The sequence below is a fragment of the Bufo gargarizans genome, chromosome 1 (genome assembly GCF_014858855.1).
Source record: "Bufo gargarizans isolate SCDJY-AF-19 chromosome 1, ASM1485885v1, whole genome shotgun sequence".
Lineage (NCBI taxonomy): Eukaryota > Metazoa > Chordata > Amphibia > Anura > Bufonidae > Bufo > Bufo gargarizans.
This window is the reverse complement of record NC_058080.1, coordinates 220,994,734-221,005,945: the sequence shown is the minus strand read 5'-3', so window position 1 is coordinate 221,005,945 and position 11,212 is coordinate 220,994,734.

Below are 11,212 nucleotides of genomic sequence, written 5' to 3'. Positions count from 1 at the left end.
TTCTATCACATTATACACTGCTCATTTCCATGGTAACAGACCACCCTGCAATCCAGCAACGGTGGTCTTGCTTGCACAATATAGGAAAAAGCACCAGCCTATGCCCATGGTCCCGGACACCAGAGAGGCTGATGCTTTTACCTATATTGTGCAAGCACGACCACCACTGATAGATTGCAGGGTGGTCTGTAACCATGGAAACGAGCAGTGTATAATGTGATGAAAAAATGAATCCAGCCAGCAAAGGAAGCAATAACAGTACATTAGTAAGTGGCACGTATTAACTTTCTCTACAAGATAAATGCTCCTTACTGAAGTGATACAGAGCACAACCTGTAACACACAGCGCCTCATACTCACCTCTGACGTCTTTATTTCGAACACTTCGCGCCTCCGTGACGTCATAGCCATGCGCCTCACAGAAAGCGCCGCTGTTCTAAAACCTTCCGAGCTGTTCCTGATACACGGTCTAGTTTTCGTGGTAAAATGAAACGACTAAAAATTATTGTTTTTCCTATAGAGAAACGTGTGCAAGTATGCGTCATTCAGAGCGGGCGTTACTATGGTAACACAGGCACCGGAGGGGCCAACCCCTCGCGCAGGGCAGATGGGAGCGTCGGGTCCTAGCCTGCCGTGGGTCGCGCTGTAATGACGTCAGGCTCCAGCGGTTTGTTTCCTGAGCCGTGAGTGACATGTGAGAGTCGCAGGTGAGCCGCTGCGTTTTGTGCTTGCGGTACAGAGGAGGCTGAATACAAGGTAGTAGTTGTGAGCTCTGAGCTCTGCTCACTGTGCAGATACTTTATGGTTTGGCTTCCTAATCCAGTTTATGCGCATTTGCCTGAAAGCGCTTGTCTGGGATTCATTTGTGGAAGGTGTTTGGTCACGTGCCATAAAAGTAATATGATCTTGCAAGCGTTTTTGTCACACTTTTTTTTCTTGCATATATTTATTCTTAGAACCCCCCCCCCCCCCCCCCATACTTAGAACATGCTAAATTTTTAGAAAAATGCCATGAAGAAAAAAACGCACACAAAAAGTTACAAAAGAACAAAACCCCAGTGCATTTAATACATAGTAGTGTGTGCATCTGGAGGGCTCCTGGCACACGTGCCAAATGGGCCTGTAGGCACCGATGAGAAGAACATAAAAAAAAAACTGGGGGAGCTTTATCAGAACAGGAGTAAGGGCTCATGCACGCAAATGTGTTTTCTTCACATGTCCGTTCCATTTTTCTCTCGGACCATATGCAGAACCATTCATTTCAATGGGTCCGGAAAAAAACCAGAAGTTACTCAGTGTGCATTCCGTTTCTGTATTTAGAACATCATGTCCTATTATTGTCTGCATGAACAATGAACAACTTTGGTTGTTTCGTCCATGCAGATTTTGACAGCACGCTAAATACACGGTTTTCTAAGCATACCCTAAGGGCTCATGCACACGACTGTATGCCCTCCGAGACATACAGACCGTGAGCGGGCCACGTGTCCCGGAGTGGCATACATGGTGCGCAAGGGAGCGCACAGCATCATAGGTTACTATGATACTGTGCGCATTGGGCCTCTCACAGGGCTGTTGTCCTGCACTAATAAGATTTTATGAGTGTGGGACAATAGCCCCGCGGGCGGCCAGATGCACACTGTATCATAGTAAGCTATGATGCTGTGTACTCCCGTGTGCACCATGTATGACGCTTCGGGACATATGGCCCGCTCACGGACTGTATGTCTCGGAGGTCGTGTGCATGAGCCCTAAGACTTATGAAGGAGATCATCCATGCGATTTTTGGCCAGGAAGTGTTCCACCCTGGCAATTGCTTGCTCGTCAGTGGGGTAGACTGCTGCCATCACATGTAGTGATCTGCTCCTCAGTATAGAGGGGAGCGATCACTAATGCCATCACTTCTCCTCTTACAGAATCATTATTTACTGGTAGCAGACTGATTACACAGCACCATCTGCTGCCACAAGCCATGATTTTTAATCCTGCTGAAAGATTCTAGTTACCCAATGAACGATTGTTTGTGAGTATTACACTGACAAACTCATGCGAACTCTTGTTAGCGACTAATATAGTCACTTAGATGCCCCCGTTGTTATTGAGTCATGCAGGGTGACATAGGTGCCTGTTCAGGCCATTGTACTGCCTAAAAAAGGTCTATTGTGTACCAATACCCAGGGTGGCACCTGGCAGGGTAAGCAGCTGTTTGGGCAATGGGCTTTAGTTTTTGAAACTTTTGATATGTCATAAAGGTTATTTACATGGGAATGTATTTTGGAAAAACTGATGGGAGGGGGTGGTTGTTTACATAGGACTGTATGTTGCAAAAGCGGACAGGAGGGAGTGGTTGTTTGCATAGGACTGTATGTTAGAGAAGTTGACGGAAGGGTACGTTCACACCACCTCTCTTTATTTCTGTTGTTCTGCTCTGTTAGATGAGCAGAATAACAAAAATAATGGAGGTGCTGGATCGGGCACATCACTGACGAAGAGAGCTGAACAGACTTAATCATAGTCAGATGCTGTCAGGATCCTGTCTTTTTACCAGACAAAAACCTCTTGCATGCAAGGCTCTTTTGTCCAGTCTTTTTGACGGAATCTGTGACAAAAGTCTCTAACGTAGATGTGAACAAAACCTTAACATTATGTAGGCCTGTGTATTTGAATTACTGCAGCTTTTGTACTCTTCAGCTAAAAATACCCCTCAAAGAGGAGTATTTTTTACTCTTCCCCAAAAAAATGTAGTGCGTCCTCTGGGCTGCAGCAGTGTCAAACCGGAAGTTGACACCACTGGAGCCCAGCAGAGCATCGCAGGCTGGGAGAAGAACGAGTGGGGAGCCGGAGCTGGGAAGCAGGTAAGTCATTTTTCCTTTGCAGGTTCGGCAGAATGGGGAGGCTTTGCCAAACCTCCTCCCAACTCTGCTCCACCCCCATTCTTCCACCTGTGGATTTCATACATTATATTTTTTGTTTTTACTTTAAAGGGTTTATGTCACCAGAATTAACCCTATTAAACTGGCTGACATGTCAGCTGAACCTAACTAGCCTATTCCGACTTTTATCCATGTCCCCGTTAGTCCATATACCGTATGTAACTTACTTTTATAATATGCTAATTAGCCTCCAGGTGCGGGGGGGGGGGGGGGGGGGGCTTTGCCCCTGCTCCTAGAGCATGGGTGCACAACCTGCGGCCCAGGGGCCACATGCGGCCCTCGGTACCATTCTGTGTGGCCCCAACCTTCTGGTAATAGACATATATGTCTATGTCTTGTGGCTTCTCACATGTAACTTTTATGTATTCTCACATTAGATGGTATGCGTACTAGAAGTGTAACTAGACATTTATGATATAGGGTCCATTCACACGTCCGTTGTTTCTTTCCTGATCTGTTCGCTTTTTTGCGGAACAGATCTGGACCCATTCATTTTCAATGGGTCCTGAAAAAAAATCGGACAGCACAATGTCTGATTTTTTTTCAGGACCCATTGAAAATGAATGGGTACAGATCTGTTCCGCAAAAAACGGAACAGATCAGGAAAGAAACAACGGACGTGTGAATAGACCCATATACTGTATGTTCAATATTCCATAAATATAGTATTTCAGTTGGTAATAACCCTTTAAGTTTTATTTTCGGCCATTGGAATTGGTTCAGGCTGACAATGTGGCCCCCAACCAGAAGAGGTTGTGCTCCCCTGTCCTAGAGGCTCTGTTCTCCCATCTCTGGCTTCGCCCTACTACACTAGATTAACAGGGCCAGGCAGCCTTCACCTTTTACTGCCGGCCCTGTCTGCCGTGTAAATCTCGCGCCTGCGCCGTCCCGTTCAGTATTCGGCGCAGCGAGTGAAGGGCGACCGCCGGCTGCCGGCTTCCCCACTGCGCCTGAACGGTGCGAGATTTCCCCAGGAGCTGCTTGCTACCTAGGCCACGCCTAAAAGGGTTCTCCAGGAATGTATCAAGATGGCCCTAAACAGCTGATCGGTGGGAGTGCGAGGTTTCAGACCCCTCAAATCTGTTATTGTTGACCTATCCGAAGAATAAGGCTACTTTCACACTAGCGTTCGGGGCTCCGCTTGTGAGTTCCATTTGAAGGCTCTCACAAGCGGCCCCGAACGGATCCGTACTGCCCTAATGCATTCTGAGTGGATGCGGATCCGCTCAGAATGCATCAGTCTGGCACCGTTTGTCCTCCGCTCCACTCAGCAGGCGGACACCCGAACGCCGTGCACCACCTGGCCGTGCAGAGGCAAACTAATCCGTCCAGACTTACAATGTAAGTTGATAGAGTAAAGAAAAGGACGGCTCACCCCTGACTCAGGATGACAAGGTGCACCAGTCAGATGTCGTACCCCGACCACCAGAAAAACAATAGTAGTATAAAAAGAATGGGCACTCTTATATCTGGACCACGCAGTTAGTAAAGTCACACTAATTTATTAATAACAATAATCAACATACATAGAGGTTAATAGCAGTACATATGTTCTATGCCCTATCTAAAATAATAATCTAATTATTATAAAATTGCAATTAAAAAGATAAAATATATTGATAAATTTATAAGGATTGACAATGTAGAAAACTTCAATCCGCTGAAATAGCTGATAAGGTATGAAGGTCAAAAGCTCTGATAGATTTGCCAAAAGTAAAACCAGGTATGGAACCTAAATCTGTTCCAGCTGCCTGTGAATAATGGATCAGCTACCACAGTGGTGAAGGCCGAATACCAAGTCAGTCCCCAAAAGAATAAATTAATACGATGTGAGACGAAAATTAAATGTTAAAGAAAATCGTGAATATAATTACCCTGGTCAGGGTATAAAGCACAGTGCAAAAATCAACACTACAAATTCAGTGAATAGGTGTACATTCATAAAAATATAAATATAATATAATATAATGGTGATAGGAGACCAGCAAAGTTCGATCCTCAAACAGCTTTGTGCAATCAGCAAATGTCTCTAGGAACTTAAAGATGGCAGAAAATTTCTAATATTGAATCCCCACAGTTCTAATAGCATAGCACGGGGTTAAAGTCCACCAGGTTTCAGCAGAGACTGTTCAAGATTTAGTATGTCTCAATGTGATGGGATAATGTTGCAACAGTCAGTGTAGATGTAGCAGTATTAGTAATGACTTACTTTCAGTGAGTCCTGCCGTCCACCGTGGCGTCCCACGTAATGTAGATAGCAGGATAAAGGAGTCTTACTGCCGCTTGGGAGGCTTACAGGATCCGGTCTGATATTCTTTGGATCTTCAGTCCTCACTCCAAGCGCTTGGAGTGAGGACTGAAGATCCAAAGAATATCAGACCGGATCCTGTAAGCCTCCCAAGCGGCAGTAAGACTCCTTTATCCTGCTATCTACATTACGTGGGACGCCACGGTGGACGGCAGGACTCACTGAAAGTAAGTCATTACTAATACTGCTACATCTACACTGACTGTTGCAACATTATCCCATCACATTGAGACATACTAAATCTTGAACAGTCTCTGCTGAAACCTGGTGGACTTTAACCCCGTGCTATGCTATTAGAACTGTGGGGATTCAATATTAGAAATTTTCTGCCATCTTTAAGTTCCTAGAGACATTTGCTGATTGCACAAAGCTGTTTGAGGATCGAACTTTGCTGGTCTCCTATCACCATTATATTATATTATATTTATATTTTTATGAATGTACACCTATTCACTGAATTTGTAGTGTTGATTTTTGCACTGTGCTTTATACCCTGACCAGGGTAATTATATTCACGATTTTCTTTAACATTTAATTTTCGTTTCACATCGTATTAATTTATTCTTTTGGGGACTGACTTGGTATTCGGCCTTCACCACTGTGGTAGCTGATCCATTATTCACAGGCAGCTGGAACAGATTTAGGTTCCATACCTGGTTTTACTTTTGGCAAATCTATCAGAGCTTTTGACCTTCATACCTTATCAGCTATTTCAGCGGATTGAAGTTTTCTACATTGTCAATCCTTATAAATTTATCAATATATTTTATCTTTTTAATTGCAATTTTATAATAATTAGATTATTATTTTAGATAGGGCATAGAACATATGTACTGCTATTAACCTCTATGTATGTTGATTATTGTTATTAATAAATTAGTGTGACTTTACTAACTGCGTGGTCCAGATATAAGAGTGCCCATTCTTTTTATACTACTATTGTTTTTCTGGTGGTCGGGGTACGACATCTGACTGGTGCACCTTGTCATCCTGAGTCAGGGGTGAGCCGTCCTTTTCTTTACTCTATCAACTTACATTGTAAGTCTGGACGGATTAGTTTGCCTCTGCACGGCCAGGTGGTGCACGGCGTTCGGGTGTCCGCCTGCTGAGTGGAGCGGAGGACAAACGGTGCCAGACTGATGCATTCTGAGCGGATCCGCATCCACTCAGAATGCATTAGGGCAGTACGGATCCGTTCGGGGCCGCTTGTGAGAGCCTTCAAATGGAACTCACAAGCGGAGCCCCGAACGCTAGTGTGAAAGTAGCCTTATTCTTCGGATAGGTCAACAATAACAGATTTGAGGGGTCTGAAACCTCGCACTCCCACCGATCAGCTGTTTAGGGCCATCTTGATACATTCCTGGAGAACCCTTTTAGGCGTGGCCTAGGTAGCAAGCAGCTCCTGGGGAAATCTCGCACCGTTCAGGCGCAGTGGGAAGCCGGCAGCCGGCGGTCGCCCTTCACTCGCTGCGCCGAATACTGAACGGGACGGCGCAGGCGCGAGATTTACACGGCAGACAGGGCCGGCAGTAAAAGGTGAAGGCTGCCTGGCCCTGTTAATCTAGTGTAGTAGGGCGAAGCCAGAGATGGGAGAACAGAGCCTCTAGGACAGGGGAGCACAACCTCTTCTGGTTGGGGGCCACATTGTCAGCCTGAACCAATTCCAATGGCCGAAAATAAAACTTAAAGGGTTATTACCAACTGAAATACTATATTTATGGAATATTGAACATACAGTATATGGGTCTATTCACACGTCCGTTGTTTCTTTCCTGATCTGTTCCGTTTTTTTGCGGAACAGATCTGTACCCATTCATTTTCAATGGGTCCTGAAAAAAAATCAGACATTGTGCTGTCCGATTTTTTTTCAGGACCCATTGAAAATGAATGGGTCCAGATCTGTTCCGCAAAAAAGCGAACAGATCAGGAAAGAAACAACGGACGTGTGAATGGACCCTATATCATAAATGTCTAGTTACACTTCTAGTACGCATACCATCTAATGTGAGAATACATAAAAGTTACATGTGAGAAGCCACAAGACATAGACATATATGTCTATTACCAGAAGGTTGGGGCCACACAGAATGGTACCGAGGGCCGCATGTGGCCCCTGGGCCGCAGGTTGTGCACCCATGCTCTAGGAGCAGGGGCAAAGCCCCCCCCCCCCCCCCCCCCGCACCTGGAGGCTAATTAGCATATTATAAAAGTAAGTTACATACGGTATATGGACTAACGGGGACATGGATAAAAGTCGGAATAGGCTAGTTAGGTTCAGCTGACATGTCAGCCAGTTTAATAGGGTTAATTCTGGTGACATAAACCCTTTAAAGTAAAACAAAAAATATAATGTATGAAATCCACAGGTGGAAGAATGGGGGTGGAGCAGAGTTGGGAGGAGGTTTGGCAAAGCCTCCCCATTCTGCCGAACCTGCAAAGGAAAAATGACTTACCTGCTTCCCAGCTCCGGCTCCCCACTCGTTCTTCTCCCAGCCTGCGATGCTCTGCTGGGCTCCAGTGGTGTCAACTTCCGGTTTGACACTGCTGCAGCCCAGAGGACGCACTACATTTTTTTGGGGAAGAGTAAAAAATACTCCTCTTTGAGGGGTATTTTTAGCTGAAGAGTACAAAAGCTGCAGTAATTCAAATACACAGGCCTACATAATGTTAAGGTTTTGTTCACATCTACGTTAGAGACTTTTGTCACAGATTCCGTCAAAAAGACTGGACAAAAGAGCCTTGCATGCAAGAGGTTTTTGTCTGGTAAAAAGACAGGATCCTGACAGCATCTGACTATGATTAAGTCTGTTCAGCTCTCTTCGTCAGTGATGTGCCCGATCCAGCACCTCCATTATTTTTGTTATTCTGCTCATCTAACAGAGCAGAACAACAGAAATAAAGAGAGGTGGGTGTGAACGTACCCTTCCGTCAACTTCTCTAACATACAGTCCTATGCAAACAACCACTCCCTCCTGTCCGCTTTTGCAACATACAGTCCTATGTAAACAACCACCCCCTCCCATCAGTTTTTCCAAAATACATTCCCATGTAAATAACCTTTATGACATATCAAAGTTCAAAAACTAAAGCCCATTGCCCAAACAGCTGCTTACCCTGCCAGGTGCCACCCTGGGTATTGGTACACAATAGACCTTTTTTAGGCAGTACAATGGCCTGAACAGGCACCTATGTCACCCTGCATGACTCAATAACAACGGGGGCATCTAAGTGACTATATTAGTCGCTAACAAGAGTTCGCATGAGTTTGTCAGTGTAATACTCACAAACATCATTGGGTAACTAGAATCTTTCAGCAGGATTAAAAATCATGGCTTGTGGCAGCAGATGGTGCTGTGTAATCAGTCTGCTACCAGTAAATAATGATTCTGTAAGAGGAGAAGTGATGGCATTAGTGATCGCTCCCCTCTATACTGAGGAGCAGATCACTACATGTGATGGCAGCAGTCTACCCCCTGACGAGCAAGCAATTGCCAGGGTGGAACACTTCCTGGCCAAAAATCGCATGGATGATCTCCTTCATAAGTCTTAGGGCTCATGCACACGACTCCGAGACATACAGTCCGTGAGCGGGCCATATGTCCGAAGCGTCATACATGGTGCACACGGGAGTACACAGCATCATAGCTTACTATGATACAGTGTGCATCTGGCCGCCCGCGGGGCTATTGTCCCACACTCATAAAATCTTATTAGTGCAGGACAACAGCCCTGTGAGAGGCCCAATGCGCACAGTATCATAGTAACCTATGATGCTGTGCGCTCCCTTGCGCACCATGTATGCCATCCGGGACACGTGGCCCGCTCACGGTCTGTATGTCTCGGAGGGCATACAGTCGTGTGCATGAGCCCTTAGGGTATGCTTAGAAAACCGTGTATTTAGCGTGCTGTCAAAATCTGCATGGACGAAACAACCAAAGTTGTTCATTGTTCATGCAGACAATAATAGGACATGATGTTCTAAATACAGAAACGGAATGCACACTGAGTAACTTCTGGTTTTTTTCCGGACCCATTGAAATGAATGGTTCTGCATATGGTCCGAGAGAAAAATGGAACGGACATGTGAAGAAAACACATTTGCGTGCATGAGCCCTTACTCCTGTTCTGATAAAGCTCCCCCAGTTTTTTTTTATGTTCTTCTCAGGTGCCTACAGGCCCATTTGGCACGTGTGCCAGGAGCCTCCAGATGCCACACTACTATGTATTAAATGCACTGGGGTTTGTTCTTTTGTAACTTTTTGTGTGCGTTTTTTTCTTCATGGCATTTTTCTAAAAATTTAGCATGTTCTAAGTATGGGGGGGGGGGGGGGGGGGGTTCTAAGAATAAATATATGCAAGAAAAAAAAGTGTGACAAAAACGCTTGCAAGATAATTACTTTTATGGCACGTGACCAAACACCTTCCACAAATGAATCCCAGACAAGCGCTTTCAGGCAAATGCGCATAAACTGGATTAGGAAGCCAAACCATAAAGTATCTGCACAGTGAGCAGAGCTCAGAGCTCACAACTACTACCTTGTATTCGCTCCTCGTACCGCAAGCACAAAACGCAGCGGCTCACCTGCGACTCTCACATGTCACTCACGGCTCAGGAAACAAACCGCTGGAGCCTGACGTCATTACAGCGCGACCACGGCAGGCTAGGACCCGACGCTCCCATCTGCCCTGCGCGAGGGGTGGCCCTCCGTGCCTGTGTTACCATAGTAACGCCCGCTCTGAATGACGCATACTTGCACACGTTTCTCTATAGGAAAAACAATAATTTTAGTCGTTTCATTTTACCACGAAAACTAGACCGTGTATCAGAACAGCTCGGAAGGTTTTAGAACAGCGGCGCTTTCTGTGAGGCGCATGGCTATGACGTCACGGAGGCGCGAAGTGTTCGAAATAAAGACGTCAGAGGTGAGTATGAGGCGCTGTGTGTTACAGGTTGTGCTCTGTATCACTCAGTAAGGAGCATATCTTGTAGAGAAAGTTAATACGTGCACTTACTAATGTACTGTTATTGCTTCCTTTGCTGGCTGGATCATTTTTCATCACTTATACACTGCTCGTTTCCATGGTTACAGACCACCCTGCAATCTATCAGGGTGGTCGTGCTTGCACAATATAGGTAAAAGCATCAGCCTCTCTGGTGTCCGGGACCATGGGCATAGGCTGGTGCTTTTCCTATATTGTGCAAGCAAGACCACCGTTGCTGGATTGCAGGGTGGTCTGTTACCATGGAAATGAGCGTGTATAATGTGATAGAAAAATCCAGGAAGCAATATGTACAATCACAATACATTAGTAAGTGCATTGTATTAAAGGGATCTGTCACCAGGTTGGGGCTATAGAGATACAGACATGCACGGCTAGATCGCTGCTAGCATGTCCGCTATGTCGAAGGAACACTATACCGGCACTTGGCATCGCGAGATTACGTCTATCTATCGTGATGAAAGGAGGAGACATAGGCGGTGCTAGGTCCTTCACAGGCGGGCGTGGCTGGGCACAAGTAAGGTTCATACAGCCCCTTGGACACATTAAACACTCATTTACATATCTAAAAATCCTTTTTTTAAAGAAATGAAAACCACACAGACTATAGGGACACTATATTGCGGACAGGCTAGCGGCGATCTAGCCGTGCATGTCCATATCTCTATAGCCCCTAACTGGTGACAGAATCCCTTTAACGTTCTCTACATGATAAATGCCACTTTGACCTTGCATGCATGCGACACGTCTTTGTGCTAGTGGGCGTATTTTTGTTTTTTGTAGGACAATATGAAGGCCATATCATAAAAAATAATAATAAAATACATTGAAGACCAGAAGCAGAAATAAAGTTTATTATGCTAATATTTTGATCTCTGGTAGTTTGTCTCCATAAATTACCCAAGAATTAACCCCTAATTTTCCTGTGCAAGCGATTGTAAATATTGGCTAGCGCATACGTTGTGTAATG